The 23,540-nt window shown below is 39.9% G+C and overlaps 1 protein-coding gene across 1 annotated transcript in view; it reads left to right on the plus strand.

Annotated features, from left to right (window-relative positions):
- The window catches only part of KLHL1 (kelch like family member 1), a 1,778,891-nt gene that overhangs the window by 948,775 nt on the left and 806,576 nt on the right, over positions 1–23,540 (plus strand). The gene's annotated exons all lie outside the window — the stretch shown is intronic.

A 23,540-nucleotide genomic window follows, 5' to 3' on the forward strand; every position in this document is an offset into this window, starting at 1 on the left:
GATACATCTTTACTACACTAACATTTGCCCTTGAGGCCACACATACTCATTCAGTGTTAATTGTAATTCATGATGCCCTGTAAATCCTACAGATAGTTATTCTAACTTCACAAGAAAAATAACACATAACTCTGGGTGTGAGAATAACATCATTCTAAAAAAAATGCTATACATGGAGTGAGCAATGGGTGAGCAGCTTTCATGGGTTTAAGTGGCTTATCAGGGGGCACAGACAGGGATACATCTGTCATTCCTCTTTGTTAGATCTAGTGGGGGCACCTTTATAGTATGTTAATACAAGAGAAAATGTAGTGGCCTCTATGGTCAGTCGGGGTTAGGGTGAACTGGGATACTATCAGCTCACTTAGCCGGTATATCAAAAGGCGGCGGGATGAGGGGCTTGTTGCCCATATTTCTTTCAATCCGAGTCTGGAGGCTTAGGAGTGTGCTCGCTGGGTTCAGGCACAAGGGAAGCGTGAGGGGTTACAATTGTAGCATCACATCGTTCGTAGGGCCAGGGCTTTACATCTCAGCCAGGCCAGAGGGGGAGGCAAGGTGGGGGCTGAGCATGCAGTGTTACATGAGGGGGTGAAAAGACCCTGTAGCCTGCTGGGCCGCATATTGTTTATGTTGCGGGGGCACACATGTAGCAGGCATACAAACGAGGCAGAAATAGGTTAGTGTGTGTATATGTTCATTAAAAAGGTGTGCGAAGTTCTGCTTACAATATGGGGTGCACGACTCAATGCTCAGGGGTTATACATATGCTACAAAGGACACTATTTTATACAGTTGGCACACATCATAATAAACCATACATAATGCGATACTAATTGAATATATTTGAAATCGTACATTCACAGAAAATCATTGAGCATATATTAATATCATATATTGCTTTGTGTATTCTGTAACAAGCAATAATTATTGCTCAGTGATGAGGGGCTTAAACATACACTGCTTGGCTCTGCGTGCAATCTGGGATGGGTGAGGGTCACCTTATTTCAATATATATGATCAGTATTTTGGCTTACAACAACAGAAGTGAATTTATAGTCCCTTCAAAGGGATTACCTGTATGGGTGAAGCAGGGTGGCACACGGGCTATGTATGTGTGTTAGGTACTTCAAACAGGGAACAGGGTTGGGGGTTATCCACAGCATATGTCATAAATGTGGGGTCTGCGAGGGGACAGGATAAGTTTTATGGAGATAGCTTGTTTTTCTCAAACCCAGCTTCGGCCCCGTCATCTGCAGGTCACTGATGGACTGTGGAAGGTGAAAGATACAGTGTTTGTCATGTTACTTGTTCGTGCCTAGTCTCCCGTGAGTACAGGCCTGCAGCCGGGACGCTGAGGGGAGGAGGAAAAGCGAAGTGCGTGGCTCGCTGTGCGCGATCAGGAGGGTAGAGCTGCAACCCTGCAGACCACTTGTGTTTGTGAGGCCTAAGTTATTGTGTTCAAAATGGAGTCTGAGCGTGCCACAAAATGGAGTCTGGTACCGTGCTGCTGGCTGAGTGCTGCAGCCACATGGGTTTACCCGCAGCCATCCCGCATCGCTGGCCACAGGCGCATGGGTGGCTGCTGGGCGAGTCATAGTCTGCACGTTGGTGAAAATGAAAGGGAGGGGGGCCTTGCAGACACTTCCTTCCATACACGTGCTATAATACTCCTTACTCCTTACTCCACAAGAACACTGAACTGTACATACTTGTAAGCTATGTGTTATGTTTTATTTACACTACAAATATAATGTCAGGTAATATAAGGTACTCCTATGATGAAGGGAGTACCTCTTACTGTACCAGAGTGAACTGTAGCAATTTAAGTAACTTCCTAACTAGGAATTTGTTGGCAGTGGCACTGAGCTCCTGTGGAATTGGATTCCATAAGTGTGTGGATGAGAAGAAGAAAGTATAACCACCCTTCCAAATTCCGAATTCTATATGGTGGGGAACACGTTTTACTTTGGCGAGCTATAATACTCCTTTAATTAACCACAAGAACACTGAACTGTACATATGTGTAAGCTATGTGTTATGTTTTACTTACACTACAAATATAATGTCCGATAATATGAGGTACTCCCATGATGAAGGCTGTCAGTACATACATAGATGTAAAATTACTATTTTGAAAATGATTGTGTGCTTTTAGTGCTGCTTACTAAAGAGAAGGATCAATGTCATTAGTGTTGCTTTCTATGTCTTTAGTAACAAACTATTCAAACTATTGCAATTAAAATGATTACTTTTGATTAATGATCATATATGTAAATCTTCCAAGTATTTGATCCTATTAAAGGGGGGAGATAACAAGACCCCCATAAAACGTAATAAGTCACAGATATGGCAGTGATGTCTCCATCAACATTACGAACAAGGAAAAATAAGTATCACCCAATTCAGGACAACATGTTTGAATATTCAACAGAGTCTTATAAAATCTGGTGTCAGATTTATTATGCATCCAAGATTACTTCAGACCTGAAACAATAGCCTCGCACTTCATGTGTAAACATAGGTTCACTGTCTATATTCAAAAGCCCCAACCAAACTGTGGGAAAGAAGAACCTATCTGCAAGGACTACCTAATTGCCAATGTAATAGCCTTCCTCACAGATCACCTCTTGGTTATTTTGATTGATAAATATGAATGAACATCTGGGATCACACATATCGGTACCCAGTGGGTATACAGGTACCTCCCATCTATGTAACTAAGGCCAGGGCAGTTGCTTCGAGACACAGACCTATCTATAAAAACATCATAGAACAAGACCACCATTAACCAGGGAAGAAACAGCATCTAGGAGTACATTCTTAAAGTTTTTTTTTTTTTTTTTTTTTTTTTAGCAGAAAACAAGAGATGCTCCAAAAAAAGAGTTGCCTTATTCTCAAAGGGCATTTGAATGTGGCATCACTGATGCCCACGTTTGAATGCCCTTTCCACACCTTAGCAGATTCTGCGAATCAAGGGAATCCCACCACATGTGCATCCACATTTCACAAATGGAATGTGCTTTAATCTGCACAGACAACAAAGTCATCACCTGCACCTGTTTGGAACAGGCACAAGTGGGTGCACATTGCATGACCGGGTCATTCCTGACATATGTCATGCTTTATTTCTAAGTGGAATAGCAGTGTTATGAACCACTGATGCCCCTCATGCATTTCACTTCCTCCAAAAAAAGATGTGTGTAGCATTTCCCAGTGACAGGCCCTTTAAGGGCTTGTCACTGGAAATTGCTCTCCCAGGACCCAACGATCCGGCAATGCATTAGTGTTGGAAGCTTATATAGAAGGGGCTGGCCAGTGTAAGAATGGTGCTGCTGTCCACCCTCCCTGAAATATGCAGGGCACCTTTGAGAGTAAGGTGACCTTTACAATTCTAATGTGAACACAAATGAAAAAATCACAGCCTCTGGGCTCTTTTCATTTCCGTAGATTTTTCAGATCCGCCCTCTAGTTTCAGAGCATTTATTAATTCTTATATAAAAACGTGAATGTAGAACACGAAATAACTACCAGATGATACTAGTTATTACTACATCACATTTGGAAAGCAAACATTACACTGTAAAAAAAAACTAAAAAAAAAAACTGTGAGATTTAATCAATGTATAACACATGAACATCACATATGACTAAACATGTAATCAAAAACACAGTTTGCTTGACTAAACAAAAAGCCTTTTTGAAAAAGGAGATTTATTTTCATAGAGCTCCAGTGTAATTAATAATGCTACACGGTTAAGAATTACTTCTGCACAACAAGGACATGACAAAAAATATTCTGTTCTTAAGATGGTATCAACCTTTCAGTTTTGCAGAGAACCAACGAAATAGAAAGAACGTGTTATCGTGGTTGTTCAATAAACTAACTACCTTTAATCCCAATTGTGGGTGCACTGTCATTTTTGTATGTAGTCCATCAGGGTCGGATTGGGCCATCGGGTGACATCATGACGAGGTCCTGGGGGCCGATTCCTGAAGCCCAAAATGGGCCGGCCCATGCGTGGGCTTCAGGAACCGGCCCCCAGGGCCACGCCGGATGTGTAAATTGCAAAGGATCTGTAATTTACAGATTCTTTGTGGCGCCAGCACGACACATTCATCAAAAAAGATAACACTGAAGTGTTACCGTTCTTTGATGAATGTGGCGGCCGCAACACCATGGCGCCTGGAGTTAGTATTACAAAACACTGGGAGGGAGTGGCAGGGCTGGGCGGGGCTGCATCAGCCCGGCCTGCTCCCTCCCAGTGGTTTGTATTAGAGACTGTCTCACTCACTAAGCAGAAGCTGATCTCTGACGCATGGCCTAGTGGGATGCGTTCAGTGTTTTTTGTACTGGTGGACTAATAATTTTACACAGCAATCCTTGTGGGAAGTGGACGTACAAACGGATCCTTGAGACACCGGACTGTGGCCACAGCCTGCCGCGGTACGCGTGTGGGAAAAGAAGTAGAGACTGGTTGTTCAGCAATTTGCCTGGAGATTTACAGAAAATGCAAAGGGCTACCCCCCTGTGTCCATTGGTGTTCTGTAATGCCTGTCTGCTCTGCAGAGTAGTGAGACCCTACCACCGGGTCCAAAGCCCGACCCAACCTACAGACCCACACAAACCTTCTACCTGTCAATGAGCCTCCTCCCTGAGTGTTCGGGACCCAGGGTCTTGTTTTGCTGGTCACTGGTGACCGAGGAATGGTGAGTGAATAGGGTGGGGTGGGTCCCTGCTGCTTCCCATAACTATGGGCCCTTAAGGTTATTTTCCAGATTCCAGTTTGCATGATCGCTCTGTGGATGTATGCATTTGCTGCACAGTATAGTCTGCAGGTGACAAGCTCAAATACATCTTGGGGCAATTCAGCCACTCAATCGTCTAAACTGGCTTCAATAAATGCAACTCTTTTGGGTAATTCGAGTTGTATTGCAATCTTTATAAAGCAAATAGACAAGCTCTCTTAAGGGGCACCAGCAGGTAAGAAAAACTTCTTTGAAAGGAGGGACATGTCTCAAAGTAGTGAGTGGCTGAAAGAGATGGGCAATGAATGGAATGCGGGTGCCTGAACAGGGAGCAGGTTCGGGGTGCCTGGATGAGATGGAGAATGATGGGAAGGTGCCTGGAAACCTTACGTGGATGCCTGCTGTCTGAAGGAGATGGGGAATGGAGAAGCAATGTCTGGAGACATAGGTGTGCACAGAGTGTTTGGGCAATTAGGTGGGCATTGGGGAGCAGTTGCCTGAAATTGATTTGTGGGAATGAGTTGTCTGATGGGGATGGGGAATGGACAAGACATTTCTTGAAGGCATAGGCACGGGGACATTCCATCTCGGTGTCCTCGGTCACTTGACAAAATCCTAGTGCCTAAAAGCTTCTGTACAGTGTAGAAATATTTGACCAGAGCACATCAAGTGGCCATTGACATCAGTGTGCCACAATGAATGCTGTGTTGTAATGTGTCAATCTTTCCCATCTCCCTGACATGCTGTTCAGGATGTTTGTAACGAGGGCTCAGAGTATGGGATGTCCTGTGAGTGCGCTGCTTTCCCTATTTTGCCAACCTCTGAAGCCTGAAAGTCTATGCATTCACATGCAGCCAACTTTGCACCAGACCTACAGATGAACTTAACTGGTCTTCTGATAAATATCAGTTACCAGTTTAATGATATCCACTACAGAATAATTACAAATTTTACTATAGCCAATATGATAGCTCAGTCGGTTGAGCACTTGCTGCTGCAATGTGTGTGTGATCTGCAGGTTGCAGGTTAGAATCCCAGCAAGTTCATCTCAGCCTTTCATCCTTCTGAGGTCGATAAATGAGTACCAACACAGGTTGGGTGATATTGTATGCATATTTGTTCTATAAAAAAAGAGCTTAAGCGTAAGTGCTATACAATAACATATTAGCATTTGGCCTTGGACGTCTGCTTGCATTCACAGTAATCTGAAAATATGGATCTATACACAGAGATATTAAGTATACATATGGTGATCCATTCTTGAATGAAATGTATATCACATTAGTGAAATCATAACTATATTTTTCGTAGTGTACTAAGAACAATGCTATTTTGATTCACGGATGATGGTTTGAGGGCCACTTTATTTTAGGCGAGGGGTGGGCCACTTTTTTGAGGTGAGGGGTGGGACAAATTTTTTGAGGCGAAGGGTGTACCACTTTATTTTGTGTATCCAAGCATATTTCTTGTCCCTGTCCCTCCCTGTAGTCCATATAGAATGCCAATTATACTTACACTGCAGCCAATGGGTATCTTTATCACCTGTCTACTGCCCAACTTGACACACTGAACTAGACCCAGTTACAATACCGCCGCACAAACTGCTAACGTTCAATGACGTCTTCGGAGCTCCTTAAGGCACAACGTGTAAGAATGGGCACATATGTCAGTCTCCATGATCTGCGGGTGCTACTGGCTTAACCAGTCTAAATCTCAAACCTCCAGAAAGAAAAGAAAGCATCACACATTTCTCTACTGTCAGTCATTCCAACCCGTTTCATTCCAGTTTGAATAACCTTTTTCCAGTTCTTGTCTAGCAGGTAAACATTGGGCTAGACATGTGCAGACCCTGACAGCTAGGGTGTGGCAGATTGTTAATTTGCAACACAAAAGCACATTTCAGAACAATATTTCATTAATTCGCGGTATTTCCTTTGTAAATTAAAAGAGCATTATTATATGTATTTTTAAATGCTCTTTTCCATGCACTGATTACTGAATTACTACAGATTTTTTTTTAGGAAATATGTTGCATTTCCAAAAAAACAATGCATTGATTTCTGAATGCCTATTGCTAACAGATCTTTGATTAAAGTTGCATGCAGAACTATATCGCTCCATGTGTTTTTCATTAACACTTACACACCATGGATGTTTTACATTCGTATCTCAGATTAACCCCTTCATGGTTTTCTTCTTGCCCCTTTTTTAATTAGATATTCCCTTCGATGTCTGATGCATTGGTCCCTATGCTAGAGCGAAACTTTAGTTTAAACAGTATATACACTGTAGTTCTGCAAATCACGCTCCATCATTCTCACTTTACTTAACAAGAAATAATATACATTTGAATTGTGTGCATTCTGCACCTTCAGCGACATACTCCTCACTTACTGCAGGCCCTCTAAAATGCAAAGAAACCCAGATGCTCCGAAGCACATGTGTGTCTCTCGAACTGCCCTGTTTCCAAAGCAATATAAAAAAGCATGATCTCTAGTGTCTCGTTTTCTTGTCCAGACGCACACGACCCTAGCACACCTGTGTGGGATCCAAAACATAGTCCAGATCAGAGAACAGCACGTGAGACTCCTCCAGAGGACTGACGCTCGGAGCCTGTGAGTTATAACGCCCAATGTGCTCATTCCGATGTATCACGATATGCATGTGTGTTTGTAAATATCAGATGTATGGCCTGGTCCATTTTTTTAATTAAAGTTATTTACTTGTTTTCCCCAACCCGAGTCACTGCTTTTCCACCTAGCACCTTTTTCTTGATATGATATGATAGGTTATTTATAACACGCTTGATACCCAGAGGTTTCTAAGCGCAGACCACGCTCTGTGTCATCTTGCGTCTAAGGCGAGCACGTTGCCCCTGAGCTAACCTCCCGAGACACAGCTTGCATAGCTATACATCACTATACTTCTCAAATGCTGTTTAAACTACATCTGTGCATGGACCATCACCCCCTTTTCAACTCTAATTCCAAACTGGAGGTTTTCGACTGTGGCCGGTGTACCAGTGGTTAATATATATTTGTTTATGGTTATGTTTCGGAACTTACATAGCGCACTAGGCACCCAAAGGCTTAAGAGCGCCTAACATACAAATATCAAACTGGAAAAAGCGGGCTGCAAATGCAGACAAAATGACAGGTCATAATGGAGGCTCCAAGGAAAAGCATAACGTTTTTATGGAATGAAAAGAGATTAAGAGAAGAGAACTGTTTTCAGCGTTTTCTTGAAAACCTCAGTGGGTGCAATAACTCTCAATGAGGGCATAAAGTATTCCATGTCTGGGGAACCACCGATGCAAACGCAACATCCCTGGACTTCTTGGTTTTAGGGCGGGGATAGTAATTGGATTAGAGTCATCTCATCTAAGAGTTCTTGTGCTCAGCTTTGAGATGATGACTTCTTTCAAATACACGGGCATTTGTCCCTGCACACATTTGTGGGTGATAAGGAGCAGCTTAAAGGAAGTCCTGGCCTGAATGGGAAGCCAATGGAGACTTCTTCTTGCTTCCGACACATGATCTCTTATTGTGAGACATTTGACAACTCTTAAGGCTCCATTTTGAATAACCTGGAGACAGTGAAAATCTAATAGAGGCAGGCCCACCAAGAGGCTGCAGCAATAATCTATGTTAGATAATCTATGTTAGAACCTATGATTGCCCTTTCTAATGTCTCTGAGTTTTTTAAGATATGAACGGTCTGAGGCAGTGGAACAATTTAATAAAATATGAGGCCGAGAAGATCAGGCTGTTGACCTGGGCTTCTATATTCAGATTTTTATCTAAATAGATGCCCAACGTCTTCCACTTGCACATGACATCAATGATGCAATTGTCTATATTAAAGTTCTTATAGCTAGGTCCCAGTATCTCAAGGTTAGTCTCTGACACAACTAGTAGGCGCTCAGCTTTAGAACTGTTAATGGCTAGACCATTAGCCACTATCCAGTGCTGAATCTTTTGATAGATTCTATTGATATGTTTTTCATCCTCCAGGTATGATCCTGAGATGGGTATAACACACTGAGTGTTGTCCGCGTAATTCGCAAATATGATCCCTTTATTTTCCAACATCTGAACAAATGGGATCATAAAAATATTATAGAAGCAGGGCAACACACAGCCTCCATGCAGGACACCATACATAAGAGTAATGGGTATCGCTTCTGCACTGTCACTAGCTACCATAACTTGCCTCCCCTTCAAAAAGGAGGTAGTCCAATCGGTGGCTGCCTGGGAGAATTTGGATTGTTCTTTAACCTGGTGGACAAGATGGAATGGTCCACCAAGTTAAAAGCTGCCAAAAGATAAAGAATCATAAAGAAGGGAGATATGACACCTGTCCATGCTCTGAAGGAGGTGGGACTTTAAAGTCAACGGAGCAGTCTCGGTTCCATGATTCATTCTGAAACCTGATTGATAGTCGTGGAAGATGTGATTCTGCTCCAAAAAAGCTGAGATTTGATTGTGCGGTACTCTGTCCAGAATTTTTAGCAAAAAAGTGGTGTTGGTGGTAGGCCTATAATTCGAAGCACTCTGGGGACAGAAATTAGGCTTCTTAAGAAGTGGAGTAAACACATTTTTTATATTGTCTGGAACCCTATTGAGGGCAAAAGAGGAGTTGACAAATTTAGTCAATGCAGGAATAAGAATAGGAGAGCATTCCTTTATTATAATGGATGAACATGGCTCACCTTTGCAGCTAGTACTTTTGAACTGAATAATAACTTTAGACAATTCTTGTTCTGAGATTGGCTGAAAACTAAAAGTGGGTAGATCCTTAACATTATTTACAAGAGTATGTAGGTTGACCTCCAAATCTTGCTTTGGCATAACAAGTTTTTTCTCCTCAATTACCTCTCTTATTTTGTCCAACTTATTAGACAGAGCCTGCTGAATTTCCGTGCACCACGACTCGTTTTTAAGAATAACCTCTTGAATAGGGCCGGGTGTATGTGATTGCACCTTTAGGATTTTAAAAAGTTCTCTGCTATCAGATTTGGCGTTCACTATTCTTGTGTTAAATGACTCTTTTTTGGCAGTAAATATAGCTAATTTATACTCTGCTGATGCCTTTTTGTAGACTGCAAGACTAAGCGGTTCTCTAAGTTGGTGCCAGGCATAAAGGAGTTTAATTTGTTTACATTTAAGTACCTTGAGGTCGTCAGTAAATCAAGGATTGCGCATCATAGGTGATTGAGTCTTTCTTTTAGCTGGTGCAAACTTCTCTGCGCCTAGAGAATTCATAAACGTGGTAGAGATTTCTTTTAGGTTATCTATGGTACAAACTTTGCTGTTGAGGACGGAAGCCCAGTCGGTAAGGTTCGCAAGATTCAGCTTTTTGCGATTTCTAACCTTTAATGACAGCTTTGGCAGGAGATTTTTATGGAAGTAATCAATCTGCATTTGAAAACATATGCAAGAATGATCAGACCATGGACATGCTTTGACCTCTATATCAGTAAGGGTCAGATTAAGGGAAGACACCCAGTCTAATGTATGTCCCTTGATATGGGTCAGAACTAATATGATGAAAGAAGCCCAAGGAGTCCAGAGTATTCTCCATAACTTCTGCGATAGCATCTGTGGCACTCCCCAGCCAGAGATTGACATCTCCAAGTAAAATGAAACTGGTGTTTGGCTTCAAAAGGGATAATAAAAGGCTGTTCAGAATAGCTGGCTGGAAAGGTTGAGTCAGATAAGGGAGCTCTATATAAGAAATGAATGTTGATTGTAGTTTCAGCACTGATTACTAGTTTGGCCAAGAGAGGTTATGTGCCAGGTATGATGTCAAATACATATTCCCCCTTTTCATTTGGTATATAGCTGGGGATACGCCAAACCACACCAAAAGAAAATAGCAATATCTCTGCACCCCGTTCCATTTACAGTTCACCCTGAATTATCTGCATTTTCAGGCATTTTTACTTAGTATAGATTAACATCTTTTGTGACATTGATACCACCACATAGCCACAAATTACATACACACGCTGCTCTTTTTTTAAACAATCCACATTGAGTAGAAGTTTCTTTTTCTTTTTCTGTGTGTATTTCTGTGTACATATATGATCGTGAAGCGATTGTTTTCTTGCAAATGTATAGTTCCTATAGGCGTGTGTTCCAGTGGGCGTGTAACCAGTAACACAATCACAAAATGACAGTCAGTTCAGGATGTTTGCTAATAAAGTAGTATTCCTATGCTCCGGTACACTGTGTCTTTATCTTGCAAAAAGTTCTGTTTGGTGTACCAGAAACAAGTGACTGAGGTGCTAGGATTAGGGTCATGTGACCTTTATGTTCAGAAAGTGCTTCCCTTCTGTAGACAAGCCTTCATCTTGTGTTGCCCTCCAGGTGCACCCCCTCTGCACACTCTTCTCCTTCTCATGACATCTGGACTCTAGCTGCTCCTGGGACCCGATACAACCTGATGAGAAATCTGCAGGAAATTGATTGACACACCACACTATTAGTGGAAATGTTTGAGGGCTCTCTAGGATAGATGAGCAACGCAACTGGCTCAAAACCAGGCAATTTTGAGTTCGTTTTTGTTTTCCTTTACCATCGACGTCCCTGGACCTGCAAAGACAGGTTTATATCTGTACAGAGTTATTTATTTGTTTATGTATTTATTGTGCATCTGTAAGCCACTTATAATGCACAAGTACATTGTGTTTCAAAGCACCCACAGGGCAACAGGAAGGGAACATGGAAAGGGTCAACTAGGACTTGTGAGCATTCAGAACGTGCAGGTGCAGAGAAATAAGTGGTCTGCACCATCCTGTCATACCTGATCATACCTACTGTGGCTTCTTTGTCCTAACGGCTACATCTGTGTAAATGGCAGCAACCTTTAGTGTCCAAATTAGAATGTCCTGCCATTCCTGTATATAATCCATTTCGAACGTGTACTATACTTACACAGCATTCTCTGAGTGTCTTTAACGCCTGTGAACACCCTGGTTGAGTAAAGTGTTCTGGATTTCATTATATTCTGAGACCGACAGCCACACTCCCTGCTTACTCTCAATGTCAGGGGTAAGAATGAATTCCCAGATGCCCATGTCTTGGAACTCCTTCAGACACAACCTTATGGACTGGCTGTATGTCACTCACCAAATTCCGTGAACTACTCGAGACTTAGCCACCCCAATCCTCCATTGCGTGCTTTCATGTGCACTCGTATTTAAAACCTCAGCCTTTATTAGTCAATCAAAAGCCTTTCAATGCATTTAACTATATAGTTTATCCAAACATTCTCTTAGAACTATGAGGCTAGGCTCATGCCAGCTCTACCATAAAAGAACATGGAATTCTTCCCCCTTTAGTCATTCAAGTAATGTTCCCCATAAATCATAAGTTAAGAGGCCATTCATTTGTTATACATTCCACGTCATGCTTGCTTCATTCATTTTCATAAAACCAGGCCTAGAAAAAAAAGTTGCTGGATGGTGCACACTTCCAGTGCTCACAATCTTCTTCCGTGGATTTGGAGGAATTAATGACTTCCTAAAAAAAAAAAAAGTCAAACTAGCGGAGGAGACTCGGAGTGAAACACAGCCTTGTAACTGTAATTCAAGCAGCTATTGCTAACACAATGAAAGCACATTGCTTTTGTTCTGAGTTTCTGAAGAAAGTTTTGCTGCTTTTATAAAAAATACTATATTTGTCGACATCCACTGGTGGATAGCTTTTTCTACATGAATGCCAGACTTACAGGGACCAGAAGGCAAGTCAAAAACTTTGAACGTATCAATAAGAAGACTTTCACTTGGCTTTCCCACTTAGCTTCTTCTCACTTTACATGCCTTAGCACTATGTTTTGAGGATAGCTTTAAAGAAAGTCATCAAAGAGGACTTACTATTTTCCAAGTGTTTCTCTTTTCTACATTCTTCTTCCAGAGAGTTTCTTCTTCATCCAAATTACTAGAGACCTGTCTCCAGCAACTTCTAGCAGCTCTAAGATTTACATTGGTATTGTTTGCTAGCTGCAAACGTTGACTGGATTATTTTATTTGTTCCTACTCAGGATGGAAAGCATAATATGGTAAGAGGCAAATCTACCAACCCCAAAGGAAAAACAATATTACTTCAAGAGAACTGGACATAGCTAGACGAACATATTTGCTAGGTCATTGTTGGCATGAGAGACATGCTTGCCAGAGGTATTCTCATTGGATCTCACATTACAAACGTTGCAACTCGTATCAACCTACAAGAAGTGATTCTTTAAGTGCCATGTTCGGAACCAGATAAATCATGTTTTACACTTAAGTAAACATCACAATGCAAAGTGAATTAATTGCTGTTAGTCAATGACATTAGATAGCAGAGACAGCAACCCCTTTGTCATCCTTATTTTATGAATGTACTTGTGTAGGAAATTATGACTTTATGTACCCACTGGAATCAAGGAGATTTTATGTCTTAATATGAATCCAGTATAACCTCTTTTCACTTTCATAATTAATGCAGACTTTCTAATTTACACAGATATCAGCATGTGCTATTCTTTTGTAGGATCCATCAAAAGGAATTGTAAAAACCCTAACCAATGCCTACAAAAATGAGAACTGACAATATATATATATATATATATATATATTCAGTAAAAAAAACTTTGTTAAAGGGACGTTATGGTTAAAGGGACGTTATGGTTCAAAGTAAAACGAAAAACCCCTGAAATTCGGCAGTTATGGTAAGATAAGCAACCATAACTCGTGCCACCACTGTGCACTGCTAACACTAACACCCAGGACATCAAAGATGACATCACAAATGTCATTGATGACATCACTGATGACATCACGTGGCTGGCTCTCCCTTTTTTTTACTTTCCTGACATATCTAGGCCACATGATTTTCTTCAGTAACAGTCAGGAACTAAAAATTGTAAATTACTATATTCGTAGACTTATCCTTCAAGTATGTTCTTAGAATAATTCCCTTATGGTCCAGTCATATCATATGAAACATATACATAGGAGAAGTCACAACCTTGAAAGACAGCAATCCTTTTTGTGCATTAAAATTATCAGTAGATTTATCAGCACTTTCTGATACTTTTGATGTTTTTTTATTACTGTACTTTCCCTGTATATGCTCATATTTTTATATGTTGTCCTCACACTATTTTCCTTAGGGTCCAGACACATCATGTGATATATATAGATAGGGTAAGTAACAGCTTTGAAACAGAGCAATCATTTCTCTCCATAAAGGTAATCAGTTAGGTTATGAACACTTTCTGCTACTATTGCTGTTTCTTTTTCCTACTTCAATTCCCTTGTATATATTCATATTTTTATGTGGTGTTGTCTCTTTGTGATTTGTGTATAATAATGCAATTATGTAGTAAGTGGGTTTTATTACCTACTTATCACAAGTTTCACTGTACGCAAAACTCTAATATGAAAACAGTTATCATTTCAATATTCAACATGGCAAGCTTATGAATATTGCACCTCCATCATGTATGCTGCACACAATGCCTATGTTTCTACATGAGTACCTTAGTATACTGGATTGAAGTTAATAATAGAATGCTATTTATATCAATGCATAGCTTAATGCACTGATTAGCACTTGATATTTATTCCAATAATCTTTGACACTTTTTTAATTAACATTATACTAAGAATCCCTTGTACAGACTTTTCATGAAAGGTAAATGCACATGTGATGTCATCAGTGATGTCATCAATGACATTTGTGATGTCATCTTTGATGTCCGGGGTGTTAGTGTTAGCAGTGCACGGTGGCGGCGCGAGTTATGGTTGCTTATCTTACCATAACTGCCGAATTTCAGGGGGTTTTCGGTTTTACTTTGAACCATAACGTCCCTTTAACAAAGTTTTTTCACTAACTTTCATAGGTTTTTAGTAGCGCAACTTAACCATAACGTCCCTTTAACAAAGTTTTTTTACTGAATTTCATAGGTTTTTAGTAGCGCAACTTAACCATAACGTTCCTTTAACAAAGTTTTTTAGTAGCAAAACTTAACCATAATATCCCTGACTTCATATACATGTAACATAGAACATACTAACCCCCTCGTAGTGATTTTCATGTCCGCGGACTACCGCCATGTCCGCAGACACATCGAAAATATGAGCGTGGTGACCGTAAATTTAAATAGTGTGCCCCATTTCCCCTTTGAAGTTAGCTCTGAAAAGAGCCTTTTTTTTTTACAGAATCTTGACAGACACCTGTTATTTTGTATTTTTTTTCTTGTTTTTTTTCTTACTTTACTCCTAAAATCTTTACTTAACCTTCTCCAAAGCAACCCCTACATTCCAAAATAGAAAGGCATTTCCCGTAAAAGATAAAGAAATGCCATCTTTTTTAAAATTAAAAGCATTACTGGCATCAAAATTCTCATTGTTACAAAAGAACATACCAGCTCTAAGCATGAAGGCACACATGCCTCGGTTGATGACACACCTAGCAATGTTTTGCTGGGAAGAAAAAACTGAACTATTGTCCCATATTGCCCTAGGTAGTAATCCTGAAAAAATTACTTTCGCATTTGGAAGGATCTTCATTACTGCTTGAACCAAGCGTTCCAAATCAGCCAACAAAGTAGGGGCACTGACGTTGCCCAAATGGAAAGCACCATAGTGCAAAACTACCACATGCGGACTGTTCATCGTGGCCATATCCTCACAAACTTGTACAATTCCCTGTACTTTGCAATCAGGCACAGTGCTCCACACCACCCCCACTCCTTTCACATCAAAGCTCTTTGCAACATGCCTGCATTCAGCGTACTGCTGTAAACCATGCGCAAACATATCTCCGAGCACCAACACCCTGACTTTCTCCACTTCTGCCATCTTCACCACACACAGTCTCTTTCAACACAAATCCACAACCTCGACATCTGATTGGCTGATCCGTACAGTCTTCTTTCCATGTTGGATTTCCTGGAAAAACCCGGATGTAGCACACCCTGTCCACGAACCGCTGCGGTGTCTGCGGACGGCGTCCACTTTACTCTCTGTGCCATTCCCTCATTGCATACAGCTAAGCAATCACACAATACGAATAACGTCCTCAGAACACCCCCATTTTGTGAATTTTCGAACATTTCAGTACAATTGTCATTTCATTATTCAACATATTAACATTACAAATATTATACTTTCATCTTGTACTCTGCACACAATGCTATGTTTCTCCATTAGTAGCTCAGTATACTAGATAGAATCCCATAATACAATGCTATTTATATCAATGCATCGTTCAAAGCACTAATAACGGTATGATATTTATTGCAATATACTTGACACTTTTTTCGCAACATTATAATAAAAATCCCTAGTACACAAATTCCATGAAAAGTACATACACATGTGATGTCATCAGTGATTTCATCAATGACATTTGCGATGTCATCTTTGATGTCCTGGGTGTTAGTCTTAGCAGTGCACTGTGGAGCGCAAGTTATTTTTCATAGCTTACCATAACTTGCGATTTTGAGGGGTCTTTCGGCTGTACTTAGAACCATAATGTCTCTTAAACAAACTTTTTTTAATATCACGCAAACAATATACAAACATGGCGTGCAAAAACCAACTTCTCACAGATGGCTTTACACAGAATGTTGCAAAGTAAGAATTTATGCTCGTTCACAGTGAAGGTCAGCTGCTTCCATTTTTTTCTCGGGCCCGGAGAGGCTCATGAAGTGGACTATAAGGTTGTATTGTGTTTTGACCTTGACAGACAGAGATTGTGATGAAAGACTTCTCTTGAAGGAGTTTTGCTAAAACGTAAGAGAAGATAAGGATGAAATTTATGAAACGAAACCACTTTTATATATTATATCACTATGCGAAAGATCGTTGGCACATGCAGATTCGTATTTTGGGACTGCACCACTCGTAGACAATGGAAATTGCAATTGTACTGTAAGTAACCCTTTAGATTATTTTATACCAAATATAATTACAATAGCGTACCATTAAAGACCGCTCAAGTTGAACTTGTTCATTGAAAGTGGCATAATGTTTTCTACCACGCACTATCACTGCCGAATTGATCCCCTGTCGTTTAGAGGGCTCTGAAAAAGACAGACGACAAATGGTGGGTTAATATAAATAATTTAACCGGTCTATAGGCGGTCAAGCGCTCTACTCGCTGTGCCACTTCACTGTAGCCTGTCAAGTGGCACAGCAAGTACAACGCTCGCTTTGACATCCGTGCACAGCTTGCTAACGCAAGTTCGAATCCCGGAAAGGCCAAACTCAGCCTTTCATCCTTCTGTGGTCGATAAATGAGCACCACACACCGTGGTTAATAATAAGCACCACTTAGATACCTCACGGTTCTTAGTGCTATATGAATGGGAAAATATTACTATTTTATTATTAACATACTCCGTTGCACTATCTTCGATAGCAAAAAGTTTCACGCCCTAATAAATAAAATGATGATTTTTAATGAAGATCGGCTGGTGAGACTAATTTATGTTTTTTAAAACAGGTATGTGGCCCCATTTTGCCTATGTCACGATTTACAGACTCCAGCGGATGGGGTCTTCAACTGCCAGGTGCAGGTCCAAATATGCAACTTCATGACCCTCACCATTTTATGGGACAATCGCCAAGGACCAATATGCCCTTACGCAGTACTAGCGGCTACAAACAACATACCAACCAATAGGGTGGTCTAATGGCTCATTTTTGGAGCAACCTTCTGATTATTAGAGCGATCATTTACTGCTTTCATCATAAACCAACAGCCTATCTACCGCAAAGGAACAACGCGTGGCTCCAAATAAACTTTTGCTGATCGACAGCAGAGACAATAGCAAATCGCTGAATATTCACTAAACATTTCATGTGAAATACATGTACTTTACCAAATGTACAATCTTGATGTTTACTTTTAAACCACAGTTTCATATTCCGAATTGTGGCGCACTGAGTTGTAAGCTGATCTAACACCCTCTATACCGCAAAGGAACATTGCGTGCCTCAACATGAACTTTTGCAGATCGACAACAAAGACAAATGCAAATTGCTGAATATTCTCTAAACATTTGACGTCAAATAAATGTACTTTACAAAATTTACAATCTTGCTGTTTGCTTTTAAATCACTGTTTCATATTCCGAATTGTGGCGCGCTGTGTTGTGACATAATATGTGTTGTCTTCCGGGTTCTGTGTAAAGTTACTTAGGACTGGAGAGGACTGGGCGCGTTTGATGACGCACCCTGTAACGTCTCGGAGAGAGGCGGGGAATATGAATGCTTTGATAATATCAGGCTTAGGGGTGGGAGATATGATTTAGTGTCGCAAAAGCAAGTCAGCCAGGTCAATAGCGCCAGTCATAGGATTATCACATAATGTCGGCGCACACCAGCCGGATTTATCGTTTCTTTAGTGGACAAAAAGTCGGTTGACGCCCATAGGAAATTGTACTATTAGCGGACAAAAGGAGTGGTCTTAAAACACTTTCACCCTGACAACGAACAATACAAACAACGTTCTCAGAACACCCCCATTTTGTGTAATTGCAACCATTTCGGGACACCGCGAGTGTTCTTAGAACACATTCAACTAGACAGATTACAATACGGACAGCGTTCTGAGGACACCCCTAGTTTGTGTATTTACGAACAATTAAGTACACCGCGAGTGTTCATAGCTCATTTTTACCTTCCTTGTGAACAAAAATGGCACATACTCCGTCCTCTAAACACCCCACCATTTAGTTTATTTACAAAATGTCAGAACAGCCGTGTTCTCCGCGGACAAATCGAACGCAACAAAAACATCTAGCACATAAAAAAACAAAACATTGAACCTATCTCATACTCCCCCACCCTCCCCAAACACTCTTACACACCAACACAGGGCACTAAATACAATTTTTTATCCACATTTCACCACGCTGTACGCGGTCGACGGCGAATACAAGATGGCGGGTGCCACAGAAAATCTGACGCGCTCCACGCCCCTCGCCGTCCAATCAGCGAACACGCTGCATGTCCGCGGACATGACGCAAGGCGCTGGGCCAATCGGGGTGCTGTCCGCGGAGCGAACAGGGAAGTCCGTCCGCGAAGCAAACACAGATATCACACATTTTTTTGCCTTACATTTTGGTCATTTTAAAAAAAACTGCTGGACGGATTTACACCAAATTTGCAAAAGCACGCTTTCGGGAAATCTATTTAGTCTTGTTGTGGCTTGGTCACACATGGGTAGTGTCATTCCATGTACATCTAGTTTGTCTGTGGCGCTAATTTCCATAATTGGTTGCATTTCTTTGCTTACCATTATTTCATTGAATTTGAAACAGCTTGCAAGAGTTGGCATTAAGGCCATACAATTGACATTTTTGTGGGCTAATTGTTCCATAACATCTGTAGCACATGCATTATCACCATAAAGTGCATGAATGTGCCGGGTTTTCAATATTGCTTCTGCTTCTCTAGAAAGTATACCAACTCTGATACTTTTTAAGATGTTGCCATAAGTGAGATCTGCAGATTGGCACATGTTTTCTGTTAATTCTCTGTATTGGAAATCTTGCCAAAGGTTGACATTTCCAATGCTGCCAACAGTTTTACGGCACAGTTTGTGTCCTAATGTTTTAAAAATAGGCTCACCTTTTACAGGTGTCAATTGAAGAAGATCTCCGAAAACAATGATGTGTTTTCCTGCAAAGAGCTCTTCATAGTTTGTTTTGAGTACTTCTTGTAATCTGAGGTGAATCAAAGCTAACATTAGGTTGGAGACCATGCTCGCTTCATCTATTAGTAGCATTTTCAATACTCTGCGTAGTTCCATTGCAGCTTCTGCAGAAAGTTTGTAATGATCTAACTTGTTTTGGTGTTCTACTGGCAGGAGTAGTAATCAATGTAAAGTGACACCACCTATGTTGTAGGCAGCTAAACCTGTGGGGGCAGTGACAACAGCTGACAGTTTGTTGTTTGTCATTTGTTGAAGGAATTTACTGATGATTTTGATTAGGAATGTTTTGCCAGAACCAGCTTCACCACTGACATACAATAGTATAGGTTTGTAATTTTGGCAGGTGCATTCTTTGTTTTCATGTTGCACACCATGTGCAATTTCTTTTGTTATTTCTTGAAAAATGCTACGTTGCTCTTTGTTTAGTTTTGATTGTAGTGTAGTTAAGTCTTCTTTATCTTCATAGTGACACATGGTGTTTTCTACTTCTATCATAGCTAATTCTGCCTCATTTGTTATTAGTGGTTCTCCCAGTGGCGCTTGGCTTCCTGTGGCAGAAGGTTAACTACTGTCAGGAGTGTCCTTATCTAGTTGGGCTTGGAGTTCCTCTTTGTGTTGCTGTTCATTGTGCAACATTGATTTGTACTGTGTGAAGTTTACATCAGTTATACTGCTTTCATTGGCTTTGAAAGCGTCTTCATATGAGTCATAGGTATCTAGTATTTCTTCTTCTTTTCTCCATGGTTTGAAGAGTTGTAGCAGGGACATGTAATATATTTCTTTATGTTGAGGAGTCTTTAATGACAATTTGATATGATTAATTAAATTTGGTTTAGTGAGTTTTACTAAGCTGCCATCACAGTTTGTCACTTTGTATTTACGGTTTTGCTCATCAGGTTTTATATTATTTTTGTATGTGTAGTTTTGGGCTATGTGGTATAGACACATGGTTTCCAAAGTGGTACTCCTGTTTGGGTAGTATGTGTTCAATAAATTGTTTTTTTAAAATGTCTTGGCTGTTGGGATCATGTTTGGCTATTGTTTCTATATCTTCGTATGATTTTAGAACTCTTTTTCTAGATTTAGCTGGACCAAGACTTAGCCATACTATATTTGCAGATTTACCATACAATGCAGTACCAGTTAATCGATCAGCTGCTTCATAGGCTCCACATTCTCTATGGGACAGCATTTTTATGCCCAAGCTGTATAATTTCTGAGACACTGTTTTATCTGATGACAGGTCATTCCAGAGGTCTTGGAGCTCTTTCTTTTCTGATTTGGTTAAGTATGCTGTGACATATCGTGCAACTGCAGTAGAATTGTCTGCAATGTACTGCACATCTATGTTTGCATTCCACAAGTGGGCAATGATTGCATTGTAATCATTTATATTTTTCGTCTTCTTTTCTTTTTATGCAATATGTTTTTTAGGTGACTTATCTTTAACACTATGTCTAACTGAAGACATGAGGTTGTTCACTTAACCTGTATTTGTAACTGGTCTAGGGAAACCAAATTGGCATTTGGTGTAGTATTTCCCTTTGTTTTTGTTTTTCTGACGACAATATTTGCCACATTTGTGTCTTTGGAATTGTAAGATTTTTGCATGAAGATCACTATTTGTGGATTCTGATGGAATTCCACAAGTGACATATTTTTCAATAAACTGTAAAACAGTGGCATCACTGTCTTGACCAAATTTAGGAGCATCTTTAATCCATAAAAGCATGTGGACATGTGGCGCTCCTCTGGCTTGGTATTCTTTTCTCCAAAAGAAGTGTTGCACTTCTCCAAGGGGAGGAACAGTTTTATTACAAATAAAATGTAGCATAGCAATGAAGCGATGGTGAAAATATCTAGAAACATTAACAGGATCCTGAGAACAAAGTTCTCCAGGTGTTAGTATATCTATGTTTGTTTTGTTTTTGTTTGATATGCGTAGGAAAGCATGTAAATCTTCCCATGCATATTCTGTGCAACTTAATGTAACAAACCAAGTGGGTGGGCCAAGGTTTCTGATCATACAATGTACATCTCCATGGCGTCGAAACCAGTACTCTTTAGTACCTCACATATTTCTAATAGATTTCTAAGATTTGCCTGTATAACCTCATCTTTTTGTTGAACTTTTTGTAATAATTGTGTGGCTGTCATATTTTGAAAGTGTGATCCTGATTTTAATATCTGTGCAACTCCGTAACATAAAGTTGCTAGTTCACTTTCAAAGAGTAGGTGGAATATGTATTCCACATTTTGTCGAAATCTGGGATCTTCAGAATACATTCGTAGTGAGCGATATTCTGATGCTGATATTTGAACAGGTCTATCATCGTATCTTCCTCCTTTGCTGTAGGAAAGAGTAGAGGAAAAGCACATGCTTCTATACTTTTTTCCCATATGCTGATTGGTGATCCTTTTGTTTGACGCATTTGGTACGTTTCCAGTGCATCTTCTATGGTGTCATTAGAGTGCAATGGGTGAATTGTATAATTGTCTAAAGTGTTTGCTATTGTAGCAGGATCTAGGAGCTCAAATTGACCAGTTTCTTGTGTCTCTTGAATTATTTCAGTTGTATCTTTCAAGTTTTCTTCGATATTAATTTCTTTGTAATAATCATTATTCTCTTTGAGATATTGCAGGGCTTCTCTAACTTTATGTAAATCTACCAGTTTTTGCCAATTTTTTTTGTCTTTTGTAGGTACTCCATTTACCAAGATAATTAAAGATTGTTGCAATGGATGTTGCACTCCTAGAGTGTGCACATTTTCTTTTAGATCTAATGGTAAATACACTACTTTTCCACGAATACCTTTCACTAATTCAGAGGGAGGTAATTTTGCAGTTTTTGGTTGAAGGCGTATTGTTGCTTGAAATGGACGAACTGTTTGAATTATGATGCTCTCATATAAATGAAGTTGTTGAAGGAGTTTTGGTAGTGGATGTAATTCCAAGTTATTTGAGATAGCACGTGAAGGAGTTTGGTTGTTGTCAAGTTTGGTAGTGCAGTAACTGCAAAGTATTATGGGGTCAGTTATTTCATATTTGTTTTCTGCTATAAGGTAGAGAGCTAATTCAAACCATTTAGAATCTTCATTGTCTTCTATTTTGTATGAAAGGTCTATAGTTTTTGTGTTACTTTTATAACACGTTCTGCGGCAACATACACACACGTGGTTTGGTACTTCAACTGAAGTGCTTTGAAATGTTAGTATTTCTTTTTTGTATGTGTGTAGTGAAAGGTTTCCATGTGCAGATTTGTTACGAAGTTGGTCGACAGCTAATTCATCTTGTAAGTGGGTTTCATTTCCAAAATATTTTTTCTGTATATAATCGATTTCTTCTAGTAGGTCTTTTGGTGTACCATGTAGAAGAATGTTATTTAAATTGGCTAGTGCTGAAGCAGGACTTTTTGCATAATACAGTTTATAAACTAGATTTCTTATACTTGCATGATGTGTTGATATCCTTTTGATATTATCGAAGGTTGTTTTGCAAGTAGCTCCTGATATGCAGGCCAACGAATGTCCTTGCAGTCCTGTGTGCTTGCGTAATGGATAAGCATCCATACTTTGCTGTATTTTAATTTAGATTTTGTCTTTGCTTTTCAAATATTGATTGAGGAATAGGCGTAAAGATTTGAACATTTTTTTGGGAATGTTACACATTGACGTGCATGGCCATGTGCAAATTAGATGTTCTGATTCAGTCGAATGGAGGGGTAAATCTAAGTTTTCAGGTCATATTTTTGTAAGGAGTACTTCTTGTTCCATTATGGTATTATTAACTTTTTCATAACCTCGACCACTGCTATGTATGGCAATTGTATTTGTTTGCTTTTGTTTATACGCTTCTTCATTTAAGTATGGTTCTGTGCTTGTAGTGTGACTCCATTCACCTCCACAGATATTTAAGAAGTTATTTCTGTTCACATTTCGTTTATTGAGAAGTCTTTTTTGAAATTTAGTTATTAGTTTTGTTAGTGGTTTAATTCTGTTTAACACAACAATAAATAGGTTTCTTTTGAGAAGAATTGCACTGTCTATCAACGCTTCTAAGATTACTTTCCTATGATA

The sequence above is a fragment of the Ambystoma mexicanum genome, chromosome 7q (genome assembly GCF_040938575.1).
Source record: "Ambystoma mexicanum isolate Mex_15411 chromosome 7q, UKY_AmexF1_1, whole genome shotgun sequence".
NCBI lineage: Eukaryota > Metazoa > Chordata > Amphibia > Caudata > Ambystomatidae > Ambystoma > Ambystoma mexicanum.